We start from the raw sequence: 13,753 nt of genomic DNA on the forward strand, positions 1-13,753 counted from the left end.
TTGGGTTAGATACACTTATGCGCTGGTGGGTATTTGTATTTTATATTTGGTATATTTTTAATTGGGCCATATTTACATATTGAGCAACTTGTGGATTATGTGTTTTTTTTTTCCCTTTCCTTGTTCCCCCATAGACATATCTGTATTGATGGGGAATTCCATCCACAGCGCTATTGCGGTCTGCCGGCTGGAAAGGATCCTTGCCAACAGAGCACAATTGGGTTGATTTATTAAAACTGGAGAGTGCAAAATACAGTAGACAATCTGCTTTATAACTTTCGCTTGTTCAATCAAACTGACAAACCTAGAAGCAGATTGGTTTCTGTACAGAGCTCCACCAGATAGTTAAAATCTTTAATATCTGCAAACAAATTTAAAGGTGTTGTAAACACCTTTAAATGACCGGCTGATCTGATCAGTCCCGATCACGGCCAGCAACACAGCTGACCACCTGCCCCCTGCCAGTGCCCACCTGCCCACCGCAGTGCCATCCTGAATAAAAGTAAGTGCCACCCAGCAGTGCCCACAGTGCCACCCACAGTGCCATCCAGCAGTGCCACCCACAGTGCCACCCACAGTGCCACCCACAGTGCCCACAATGTGCCTCAAAGGTGCTGCACCCCAGTGCCGCCCATCAGTGCCCAGCAGTGCCGCCCAGCAATGCCCAGCAGTGCCACCTATCAGTGCCCATCAGTCCCATCTATCAGTGGTACCTATCAGTGCCCATCCGTGCCACCTATCCGTGCCACTTATCCGTGCCACCCATCCATGCCATCTTATCTGTGCCCATCTTTGCCCATCAGTGCCGCCTTATCTGTGCCTATCGGTGCCGCCTTATCTGTGCCTATTAGTGCCGCCTTAACTATGCCTATCAGTGCCCACCAATGCAGCCCATCAGTGCCCACCAATGCAGCCCATCAGTGCCCACCAATGCAGCCCATCAGTGCCCACCAATGCAGCCCATCAGTGCCGCCTAATCAGCGCACTTCAATGAAGGAGAAAAATGACCCGTTTGCAAAATTTTATAACAAACTATTAAAACATGATTTTTTTTTTTTTTTTTTTTGCATCTTTTTTTGTTTGTTTAGCAAAAAATAAAACTCTGAGCTGTAACTAAATACCACCAAAAGAAAGCTCTATTTGTGGGAAAAAAATGATAAAAATTTCATTTGGGTACAGTGTTGTATGCCCGCGCAATTGTCATTCAAAGTGCATCAGCGCTGAAAGCTGAAAATTGGTCTGGGACTGAGGGGGGTTTAAGTGCCCAGTAAGCAAGTGGTTAAAGGAATTACTATAAAAAAAAAAAAGCACAAAGTTACCCTCCTAACACAGGATAATGACAGGTTACAGGTCCACAGGTGCCTAACAACATCCGCTACAGTGTGAGGAGCCGCTTCTTCAGAGCGCTTTGCAAGTGCTATTTTTAGCGCCTCAGTGAGAAAGTAGCCTAAAACGCATGGATTTTTCTTGCATGCTGATGCTTCAAAGTTGGGTAAATGCAAAAGGGTCTTAAAATTCTTAAATATATACTGTAATGTGCCAAATTCTTCCATCTGCCCTGGGAACCGCTCATAATGGCACAACAGGTGTACAGACCTGGAAACTCAGCACAGGGATGGTGGGAAGCCTACATAATGGGCATAGCAGTTGTAAGCTGTATAGACGTGGGAACACATCACCAGGATGTTGGGAACCCCTCATAATCACATCAGGTGTAAAGACCTGGGAAATCATCACAGGGTTAGTGCCAGCAGGTTTACAGAACTGGGAGCACAGCACAGGGATGGTGAGAACCCCTCATGGGTCTGTACACCTGTGCCCAAGCGCTCAGCACAGGGATGGTGGGAACCACTCACAACTGGCACAGCAGCCAGCAGGTGTACAAACATGGGAGCCCCTCATAATGGGGAAAAAGTTATACAGACCTGGGAACACAGCACAGGGATGGTGAGAACCATTCAGAATGGGCACAGCAGGTGTACATAACTGGGAACTCAGCACAGACTGTGCCCACTCTTAATGGGCACAGCAGCCAGCAGCTGTACAGACCCAGGAGCTCAGCACAGCAACGGTAAGAACTCCTCAATGTGCACATGTCTACAGATGCGGGAACTCTGCACAGGGATGGTGAGAACCCTCTCATAATGGGGCCAGCGGGTGTACAGACGAGGGAACAACCAGTGTACAGAGCCAGGAACAAAACACAGATCCCATGCCATTCTATATATCGCTGGGGATGCCCTTCAAAGCTAACTATTTCAAGAGATGATCACACTGAAGTAGTGACTACGTTAGAAGAAGGGCTGGCTCTATTAAGGACATGTGACATCATTCCAGAATCTTCAACAGTTACCCCAGCTTCCACTGCTACACCGATAACTCCTGGCCAAACAGTTTCTCGCAAGCACAAAGCTAAGAAATGAAAATACACTGGTTGAACACCCTACGCTACCACTTTAACGCAACGTTTTAGTTCTCATGGCCACTTAGATGGCTAAGACATTATACTTCACCCCAAATATTGTTGGGCAGTCCTACTGCCTCAGAATTCAATTCGTAATCCCTCTTTTTACTCCTACTGTTTGGGATACAGACCTTTACCTGTTTCTACTATGTTTATTTTTGCTAGTTTTGGTTTGCTTTTTTGTTTTTACTCCTCTACTCTCTCTAGGATGGACCTCAGTACCAAGCATGTTTACTTCTTGTCACTCTGTGGAACTGAACCCTCGAATATGGACTCGTGGATCTTTTATAGACGTAATCACGTCCAATACGAACGCAACTACCCATCATCCGATAGTAAGGTAAAATGTTGAACATAATCTCTTTTAACACTTACGGCTTAAATCACCCTGTGGAAAGAACTGCTCTATGGAAGGAAGCTCTGAAACTGCAGGCTGATATTTTATGCATCCAGGAGTCCCATCTGCTACCATCTGATCAGTTTCGATTAAAACATCCCAGATATCCCCAAATCTTTTTTGCTTCTGCTGCACAAAAAACCAGAGGAGTTGCCATCGCCATTAGAGATACTGTTTCTTTTAAAGAACTAGAGACAATCCCGGATAAGGAAGGGAGGTATTTGATCTTAATAGGAGATATAAATAACAAAACCTACACGATCGTTTGTCTCTATGCTCCAAACTCCCACCAGATGAGTTTCCTAAAATGGCTATTAAAGAGCATATCCACTGTTAAGAAAGGGGCCTTGGTGGTTTTTGGAGATTTCAATCTTACCGCAGACTATGCAATCGACACTACCACTAAGTCCAGACGCCCTTTGTCTTCCCTACAAACGCTCTTTCATTCGGAAGAGCTCTACGACGCCTGGAGGTGTCAGCACCCAGGAGAAAGGGACTTTTCATTCCACATAATGCCAGACATAATTCCTACTCTCGTATTGACATGATTTTAGTAGATAGAGTTGTGTTGCAACAGCTGTCCTCCTCCGCCATCCACGACATCTCATGGTCTGACCATGCTACAGTGTCAGTCGCGGTGGCGGAGGGGAACGCTTATTTGGGAGATTTTGTGTGGAGGGCCAATTCTAATCTGCTCAGTGTACCCGAACATGCGACCTTCATATCAAACAAATTAAAGGAATATTTTGAAATTAATTCATCCTCAGTCTCTGACCCGTCAGTTCTGTGGTGTGCCCATAAGGCATACATAAGGGGCATAATGATACAACTAAATTCGAGAATTAATAAACAAAAAAATAAACAACTAGATCTCCTATTACAAGAGATTAAATCACTTGAAATCCAGAATAAGGTCGCACCCATGGTTTCTCTGGCAGATAAATTGACCAAACTCCGTTGTGATCTTAGACGTATGCTTTTAGAACGCTATGATAAATATATCGCAGCTATTAAGGTTTAATCATTATGCTCTGGGCAATAGAGCAAGTAAATTACTGGCCTATATTTTAAAAGAACACAGAGCCCGTACCAGAATCCCTTATATTAAATGCTCTGTGGGCAACGGCAGGATCATTGATCCTAAGGGTATTGCTGATGCCTTCGCTAATTATTATTCTACCCTGTACAACCTCCAGCAGGATGGAAACACCTATCAACCCTCAGAATCAGACATATAAGGTTTTTTGGAGGAGATAGCTCTCCCGGCCCTTTCCCGGGAACAACTACAATCTTTAAATGCACCAATCTCACCACTAGAAATACAGGAAGCAATCCACTCTCAACCGATTGGCAAATCCCCAGGCCCAGATGGGCTACCCAATGATTATTACAAAACATTTGCCTCCACTCTAGTGTCTCCTCTAAAAGATACATTTACTCATGCAATACAGACATTTTCGTTCCCCCCCTGAAATGCTTAAAGCATACATTGTCACTATACCCAAACCGGGGAAAAGCCCTGATGAACCCACCAATTTCCGTCCGATTTCTCTTTTAAATACAGATGTTAAATTATACGCTAAAATAATTGCCCAGAGACTAGCCCAGCTTATTCCTCTTGATTAATCCTGACCAATCGGGTTTCACACCTGGTAGGCAGCCATCGGACGCAACTCGCAGGGTGGTGGATATCCTCCACTGTAAAAATTCCTGTCGGACGCCTTCTCTGCTCCTATCTTTGGATGTGGAGAAGGCGTTTGACAGGATACACTGGGAATACATGGTCCATACCCTTAAAAAGTTTGGCCATTGGGGGACCTATATTGTCAGCCATATTAGCCTTATACTCCTCACCTTCCGCACAAGTATACACATCCAATACACTATCGCGATCCTTTACAATCTCCAACGGGACTAGACAGGGGTGCCCCCTCTCCCCTTTTATTTCCAACCTTCTTATGGAGCCCCTAGCGGAAAAAATTAGATCCCACCCAAATATCACAGGTTTCTCTTTCCCCAATCATACTCATAAAATAAACGTATTTGCCGACGATGTTATTTTATTCCTAACCTCCCCGTCACATTCCTTAATCAATGCCCACATAATCCTTAACGAATTTCGTAAAATCTCCTATTATAAAGTTAATTTCACCAAATCACTAATTCTCCCTATACATGTCCCACCTGCTCTTCAAAATCGACTACAACTCCAATTCCCCTACTCATGGACTGCAGAACAAATAACTTATCTTGGCCTCCAAATTACCAAAGACCCCTCTAAATTAGCAGATACTAACTATCATGCCCTTATAAAGAAATTAACCTTACAAACCGCTCGACTTGCCAAATCCGAATTAACATGGTCTGGACGCCTAGCGTCTTTTAAGATGTTACTTCTTCCCCAAATCTTATACATCTTCCGCACCCTCCCAATACCCCTCAAGACCACCCATTTAAAAGCACTAGATTCCATACTGACAAAATATATCTAACTAAAAAAAAACTGAGATGTACCACAGTCATATTAGCTAAACAAAGAGGGGCAGGGGGTATGGGGTTCCCAGTCCTGCTGGACTACTACCGTGCATCTCTGCTCACTCAACTTAGAACATGGTTCCTATGTGGAGCAGACATTCCGTGGTGCAAACTAGAACAGACCCTAAGCCCCACCAGAGATCTTTCTCACCTTCTTTTACTTGATAGTTGGAGCCATGTTCCTTTACAAAACTTACCCATGACCCTCCGGGCCTCATGAAAAGCTTGGAGGGATCTATGTGGTGCCTTAACCCCGTCGGATAAACAAATAGAAATACCAATACCCCTGGTTACAATTGAAGGTGCTATTCCAAACATTAGACTTATTAATTGGACGTCCAGGGGGATTACCCAGTTAAGTGATATGTTCCATAACGACTTCCTAAAAACATTCCCACAGCGGCAAGAACAATACGGTCTTCCAAGTAGTGAACGTTACACATATGATCAGATCTCCCATCTCTTAAAACCGTTAGGGGTTCATCATTTATATATTCAAGAAGCTGCTTGGAAATTTTTCACAGTCTCTGCTGCTACCCCAAAAGGGATCTCCATTTTTTACACGCTTTTTCAACGCAAAACCACCTTTATTAAATCAGTACCATATCAGAAATGGGAGACAGAAATGCAGACCACATTCACATCTCAACAATGGCAAAAAGCCCTAAACACTGTGTATAAATCATCAAAGTGTGTGAATCACTGGGAATTGACTCACAAAATCACGTTGAGATGGTACTTGACTCCATACCGTCTTCATACGTTTTTTCCAGGTCATTCCTCTTTATGCTGGAGGGGATGTGGAGAGGTGAGTAACGTTATGCACATCATGTGGACCTGTAAACATATAACTAGTTTTTGGAATGCTGTGTTTCGATTAATTTCCTCTATTACCGGGTTGATTACATATCCAAAGAACAGCTTGGCTCTATTTAATCTGGGAATTGAGGTATTTCCGCCAGATTTTCGCACGGTGGTTACACATATACTGATTGCGGCTAGATTACTTATTACTAGGAAGTGGAAAAGTGATGTTCCCAAAAACATTTCGGACATATATCCTATCATACAAACACACTACAAATGGGGAAGCCTTATGGGCTGTAAAATCAGGTTCCAAGAGACAGATTGATGGTAGGTGGAAATGCTGGCTGGAAAAATTTCCACAGTAGTCGTGAGATTATACTAGTAAATACTGAAGTTTGCCCAAAAGGGTGAGTCCATTACTTTCAAGAGATAAGGCAGGAAGTTATTTATGCTGTACCATAGCGGATATATACCTATAGGTCCATACTGGAGGTCCAAATTGGTAATATAATACTCTTCAGATTATATTTTGTTAGAGGATTTATTGCCAGACCACTTAAATCCCGGTCTTGGTTTTTCTCAGTTCTCTTTTTCTTTTTTTTTTTTCTATGGTCTTCTTTTTCTTTCACCTTTTCTATATATCTGCTTTCCTAACTTAGAGGCGTATATACCCTTTTACGTGTAAAGGAAAGTCTGCAACTGTTAAGTACTACATTAATCACCTGTAAAAAATTTTAATCAATGCTGTTGACTATTGATCCAAATGTTCCATATGTGATATATGTATACTGGCTCAAGATTTACTGCTGATTATTGATACTATCATGACATTATGGAATTTTATACACCTATAACGACCTCTTGTAACAAATATGTATGGAAATTTATACTTCTGTTATGTTCTGAAAATATTTCTAATAAAAACTAAACTGAAAAAAAAAAAAAGAGGGTTGAAGGTGCCCAAAGAGATTGCCTATGGCCACATCACCCTGAAAGCGCACCATGTCATCTGATCTCGGAGACTAAGCAGTGGCGGTCCTGGTTAGTACTTGGATGGGAGACCGCCTGGGAATACCAGGTGCTCTAGGAATTTTTTTTTTTTTTGCCGTTGACTTGTTTTTACTTCGTTTTCCATGGTGGCAGTCTTGGCGTTTGTCAAGAGGGTTGAGGGTGCCCAAAGAGATTGTCTATGGACTCATCACCCTGAAAGCGTCTGATCTCAGAGGCTAAGCAGATTTAGGACTTGTTAGTACCTGGATGGCAGACCGCCTGGGAATACCAGGTGCCATAGGCGTCTTTTTTTTTTTTGGCATTGGTTTGTTTTTTTCCCTTGTTTACCAAGGTGACCATCTTGACGTTTTTCAAGAGAGTTCAGGGTGCCCAAAGCTATTGCCTAAGGCCACATCTCCCTTAAAGCAACCGATCTTGTCTGATCTCAGAGGCTTAGCAGGGTCAGGCCTGGTTAGAACCTGGGTGGGAGACCCCCAGGAATACCATGTGCAGTAGGTTTCTTTTTTTTTTGGCGTTGACTTGTTTTTTTCCTTTGTTTCCCAAGGTGACCATCTTGGCGTTTGTCAAGAGGGTTGAGGGTGCAGAAAGAGATTTCTTACAGCCACATCACCCTGAAAGTGCTCGATCTTGTCTGATCTCGGAGGCTGAGCAGCGTCTGAAATGGTTAGTAACAAACGGGAGACCTCCTGGGAATACCCAGTGCCACGAGCTTCTTTTTGTTTTTTGTTTTATTTTTGGCGTTGACTTGGCGTTGAGGTGACCATCTTGGCGCTTGTCAAGAGGGTTGAGGGTGCCCAAAGAGATTGCCTATGGCCACGACACCCTGAAATCAACCGATCTTGTTTGATCTCAGAGGCTAAGCAGGGTCGGGCCTGGTTAGATCTGGATGGGAGACCCCCAGGAATACCATGTGCCGTAGGTTTGGCATCAACTTGTTTTTTTCCCTGGTTTCCCAAGGTGACCACTGTAGCGTTTGTCAAGAGGGCTGAGGCTGCCCAAAAAGATTGCCTATGGGCACATGACCCTGAAAGCACCTGATCTCAAAGGCTAAGCAGGGTTGGGCCTGGTTAGTAGCTGGATGGGAGACTGCCTGGGAATACCCATTGCCACATGCTTCTTTTTTTTTTTCTTTTTTTGGCGTTGACTTGTTATTTCCCTTGTTTCCCAAGGTGACCATCTTGGCATTTTGTCAAGAGGGTTGAGCATGCGCAAAGTGGTTGCCTAAGGCCACATCACCCTGAAAGCGACAAATCTCGTCTTATCTCGGAGGCTAAGCAGCATCGGGCCTGATTTATACCTAGTTGGGAGACCGCCTGGGAATACCAGGTGCCGTAAATATTATTATTATTTTTTTTTGGTGTTGACTTTTTTTCTCTTGTTTCCCAAGGTGACAATCTTGGTGTTTGTCAAGAGGGTTGAGGGTGCCCAAAGCAATTGCCTATGGGCACATCACCCTGAAAACACCCCATCTCATCTGATCTCGGAGGTTATGCAGGGTCGAGCCTGGTTAGTACCTGGATGGGAGACCGCCTGGGAATACCAGGTGCCGTAGGTTTATTTTTTTATTTTTTTGGTGTTGACTTGTTTTTTCCCTTGTTTCCCAAGGTGACAATCTTGGCATTTGTCAAGAGGGTTGAGGGTGCCCAAAGAGATTGTCTACGGGCACATCACCCTAAAAGCGCCCCATCTCACCGCATATCTGAGGAGAAGTAGGGGCGGGCCGGGTTAGTACGCAGATGGGAGAGCGCCTGGGAATACTAGGTGATGTAGGTTTCTTTTCTTTTTTCTCTTTTTACCCATGGATACCATCTTGGCATTTGTCAAGAGGGTTGAAGTTGCACAAAGATTGCCTACGGCCACATCACCCTGAAAGCGCACCATCTCATCTGATCTCGGAGACTAAGCAGTGGTGGGCCTGGTTAGTACTTGGATGGGAGACCACCTGGGAATATCAGGTGCTATAGGCTTCTTTTTTTTTTTCTTTTTGGCATTGACTTGTTTTTTTCCCTTGTTTCTCAAGGTGACCAGCTTGGCGTTTGTCAAAAAGGGTTGAGGATACCCAAAGAGATTGCATACAGCCATATCACTGTGAAAGCGCCCAATCTCATCTGATCTCGGAGGCTAAGCATGGTCGAGCCTAGTGACCATCTTTGCGTTTGTCAAGAGGGATGAGGTTGCCTATAGAGATTGCCCATGGGTAGGGTCGGGCCTGGTAAGTACCTGGATGGGAGATCACCTAGGAATACAAGGTGCTGTAGGCTTCCTTTTTTTTTCATTTGGGCGTTGACTTGTTTTTTCCCTTGTTTCCCCAAAGTGCATTTTGGCATTTGTCAAGGGGGTTGACGGTGCCCAAAAAGATTGGCTACGGCCACATCACCTTGAAAGCGCCCCATCTTGTCTCACCTCAGAGGCTAAGCAGGGGCTGAGCCTGGTTAATACCTGGATGGCAGACCGCCTGGGAATACCAGGTGCTGTAGGCTTATTTTTTTTTTTTGCATTTACTTGTTTTTTTCCCTTGTTTCCCAAGGTGACTATATTGGCGTTTGTCAAGATGGTTGAGGGTGTCTGAAGAAATTGACTATGGCCACATCACCCTCAAAGTGACTAATCTCGGAGGCTAAGCATGGTCAGGCCTGGTTAGTACCCGGATGAGAGACTGCCTGGGAATACCAGGTGCCATAGGCTTCTCTTTTTTTGGCTTTTTTTTCCAAGAGGGTTCAGGGTGCCCAAAGCGATTGCCCATGGCCACATCTCCCTGAAAGCAACTAATCTCATCTGATCTCGGATGCTTAGCAGGGTTGGGCCTGGTTAGAACCTGGATGGGAGACCCCCTAGGAATACCAAGTGCTGTAGGTTTCTTTTTTTTTGTTGTTGACTTGTTTTTTTCCCTTGTTTCCTAAGGTGACCATCTTGGCGTTTGTCAAGAGGGTTGAGTGTGCCGAAAGACATTGCCTATGGGAACATGACCCTGAAAGCGCCTGATCTCGGAGGCTTAGCAGGGTCGGGCTTGGCTAGAACCTGGATGGGGAGACCCCCTGGGATTATCAAGTGCCGTAGGTTTCTTTTTTTTTCTTTGGCGACGATTAGTTTTTTTCACTTGTTTCCCAAGGTGACCATCTTGGAGTTTCTCAAGAGGGTTGAGGGTGCCGAAAGAGATTTAATACGGCCACATCACCCTGAAAGTGCCTGATCTTGTCTGATCTCGGAGGCTGAGCAGCGTCTGCCCTGGTTAGTAGACATGGACGCCGTCGATAAATTCATTTCGTTCTGTTCCGTTTTGATTCGTAATAAAATGAATTCGTACTTTGTATTTCGTGCCCGAAATTCCGTTCTGTTTCGTACGAAATACGAATTGTCGTTAACATGTATGAACGTTCTTTACAATAAATTTAAAGGCAAAAACATTGCTCATTATGCTTATTATGACTTGCAGAAGACTTCTGTGATAGAAGTCAATGTAAGTTGCCTGAAGACATCAGTGAAGGACGTTCATCCTCTGGGCAGGCTGCCAAGAAAAGAACAAAATGATACAATGTTTCTTCTTCAATGGGCTGAACTCCATGTGTAGAAGTTCTCAGTTTAACCATTTAAAGACTAAATCTTTTCTGACACTTGTTGCTTACAAGTAAAAATCCAGTAGGTCTTTCAAACGCAAGTTAGCCCTTTTTTTTTCAGTCGACCTCTAGGGAGCAGTGACATTAGTAGCGTGACATACAGCAATGACACATGCACCGTGATAGAGTGATCTGACAACAGCACCGTGATAGAGAGCACTGACATCAGCAGCGTGACATACAGCAATGACACCTGCACCGTGATATACAGCAGTGTGACATACAGCAATGACACCTGCACCGTGATAAAGGGCTAATTTGCATTTGAAAGACCTCTGCGCAAATACCACGTCACAAAATATTGCAACAACCGCTATTTTATTACCTAGGGTCTCTGCTAAAAAAAATATATAATTTTTGGGGCTTCTGAGTGATTTTCTAGCAGAAAATACTGGATTTTTACTTGTAAGCAACAAGTGTCAGAAAAGATTTAGTCTTTAAATGGTTAAACTGAAAACTTCTACACACGGAGTTCAGCCCATTGAAGAAGAAACATTGTATCATTTTGTTCTTTTCTTGGCAGCCTGCCCAGAGAGGTTGAAAGTCCTTCACTGATGTCTTCAGGCAATTTACATTGACTTCTATCACAGAAGTCTTCTGCAAGTCATAATAAGCATAATGATTGAGATCCGGAATTCGTAAACAAAGGTTCGTATTCCGTACAGAATTCGGACGCACGGCAATTTGTATTTCGGATCCTCCCGAACGTACAAATTGAGAAATTCGTACGAATTTGCGATTCGTACGAAACAAAGCGCACATGTCTACTAGTTAGTAACAAATGTGAGACATCCTGGCAATAACCAGTCCCATTTGCTTCTTTTTTTTTGGGCGTTGACTTGTTTTTTCCCCTACTTTCCCTAGGTGACCATCTTGGTGCTAGTCAAGAGGGTTGAGAGTGCCCAAAGGTATTGCTTATGGCCACGACACCCTGAAAGCAACCAATCTCGTTTAATCTCAGAGGCTAAGCAGGGTCGGGCCTGGTTAGTACCTGAGTGGGAGACCGCCTGGGAATACAAGGTGCCGTAATTTTTTATTTTTTTGCCGTTGACTTGTTTTTTTCCCTTGTTTCTCAAGGTGACCATCTTGGCGCTTGTCAAAGAGGGTTGGGGATACCCAAAGAGATTGCCTACGGCCATATCACCGTGAAAGCGCCCGATCTCGTCTGATCTCGAAGGCTAAGCAAGGTCGGGCCTAGTGACCATCTTTGCATTTGTCAAGAGGGATGAGGGTGCCCAAAGAGATTGCCTATGGGCTGGGTAGGGCCTGGTTAGTACCTGGATGGGAGACCGTCTGGGAATACCAGGTGCTGTAGGCTTTTTTTTTTTGGGAGTTGACCTGTTTTTTATTTCTGGTTTCCCAAGATGACCTTCTTGGCATTTCTCAAGAGGGTTTTGGGTGCCAGAAGAGATTGCCTCTGGCCATTCCACTCTGAAAGCACCCAAGCTCATCTGGCCTTGAAGGCTAAGCAGAGATGGGCCTGTTTAGTACCTAGATGGGAGACCGCCTTTTTTTGTGGTTCCCCAAGGTGACCATCTTGGCATTTCTCAAGAGGGTATTCCCAGGCGGTCTCCCATCTAGGTACTAATCAGGCCCGTCCCTGCTTAGTATCAGATGCTTTCAGGGTGATGTTGCCATAGGCACTCACTTTTGGCACGCTCAACCCTCTTGACAAACACCAAGATGGTCACCTTGGGAAACAAGGGAAAAAAAGAAGTCAACTATGCCATATTAGCACCTAAAGAAATGAGATAGGCAGTCAAACTAAAAGATGCGTAAATTCCAGAAAATGTACCATCGTTTTCAGATGCTATAACATTTGCGCAAACCAATAAATATACGCTTATTAACATTACCAAAGACATGTGGCTGAATAAATTTTGACCTAAAAGTATGAATAACATTGAGTTTATTGGATTTTTCTTATAACAAAAAGCAGAAAATATAAATTTCTTTCAATATTTTAGATTTTTCCGTTTATATCGCAAAAAAAAATAAAAAATTGCAGAGGCAATCAAATACCTTCAAAATAAAGCTCTATTTGTGGGAAAAAAGGATGACCTACGTGACCCACACTGACCTACCCGACACACGCTGACCTACCCGACATACATACACTGACCTACTTTTTTACACTATTTTACACTGACCTACCTGACATACATACACTGACCTACGTGACCCACACTGACCTACATACACTGACCTACGTGACCCACACTGACCTACCCGACATACATACACTGACCTACCTGACCCACACTGCCGATGCGACCCAGATTTGGGAAAAAACACAACGATGTTTACTCCAATGGTTGCACCCTTTAAAACAGAGCACGTGTTCTGCTATGCGATTCTTTGAAGCAACGTACCAACGCTATTTAAAAAAATCTGACCTTTGAATGAACATCTACATCTATTTACAAGGAATTCTAAATACATAAATAAAACAGGGCATACCCTGTATGAGGTGGCTGTGCAGTGCAAGGGTGCTTTCCATGGCAGGCCATCTCATTGGAGAAAACAGTTTTGCCATTGCGACCCAGATTTGGGAGATACCGCAACGATGTTTACGCCAATGGTCACACCCTTTAAAACAGAGCACATATTCTGCTATGCAATTGTTTGAAGCAATGTATCGACGCTTTTTCAAAAATCAGGCCTTTGAAGTCACATCTACATATATTTACAAGTACTTGCAAATAAATAAACCATAACTGTGCAGTGCAAGGGTGATGGCCATGTCCGGCAATCTCATTGGCGAAAATGGTTTTGCCATCATGACCCTGATTTTGTAAATGATGTAAACGTTTACTCCAACGAATGCACCTTTAAAACAGAGCAAGTATTCTGCTATGTCACCATTTGAAGGAACACATTGATGCTATTTAACCACTTGCTTACTGGGCACTTAAAGAGGAAGTA

At 43.8% G+C, this 13,753-nt stretch overlaps 4 pseudogenes; all 4 read left to right on the top strand.

Annotated features, from left to right (window-relative positions):
* The first annotated feature begins 8,650 nt into the window (after positions 1 to 8,650).
* On the top strand, positions 8,651 to 8,769 carry LOC143958454 (5S ribosomal RNA; annotated as a pseudogene).
* A 293-nt stretch (positions 8,770 to 9,062) lies between these two features.
* Positions 9,063 to 9,181, top strand: LOC143958467 (5S ribosomal RNA; annotated as a pseudogene).
* Positions 9,182 to 9,951: 770 nt separating this feature from the next.
* Positions 9,952 to 10,070, top strand: LOC143958304 (5S ribosomal RNA; annotated as a pseudogene).
* A 1,885-nt stretch (positions 10,071 to 11,955) lies between these two features.
* LOC143958754 (5S ribosomal RNA) lies at positions 11,956 to 12,146 on the top strand (annotated as a pseudogene).
* The last annotated feature ends 1,607 nt before the right edge of the window (positions 12,147 to 13,753 follow it).

This window comes from Lithobates pipiens, unplaced genomic scaffold (genome assembly GCF_037356315.1).
Source record: "Lithobates pipiens isolate NorthernLeopardFrog02 unplaced genomic scaffold, aLitPip1_a1.2 Scaffold_61, whole genome shotgun sequence".
NCBI classification, from domain to species: domain Eukaryota; kingdom Metazoa; phylum Chordata; class Amphibia; order Anura; family Ranidae; genus Lithobates; species Lithobates pipiens.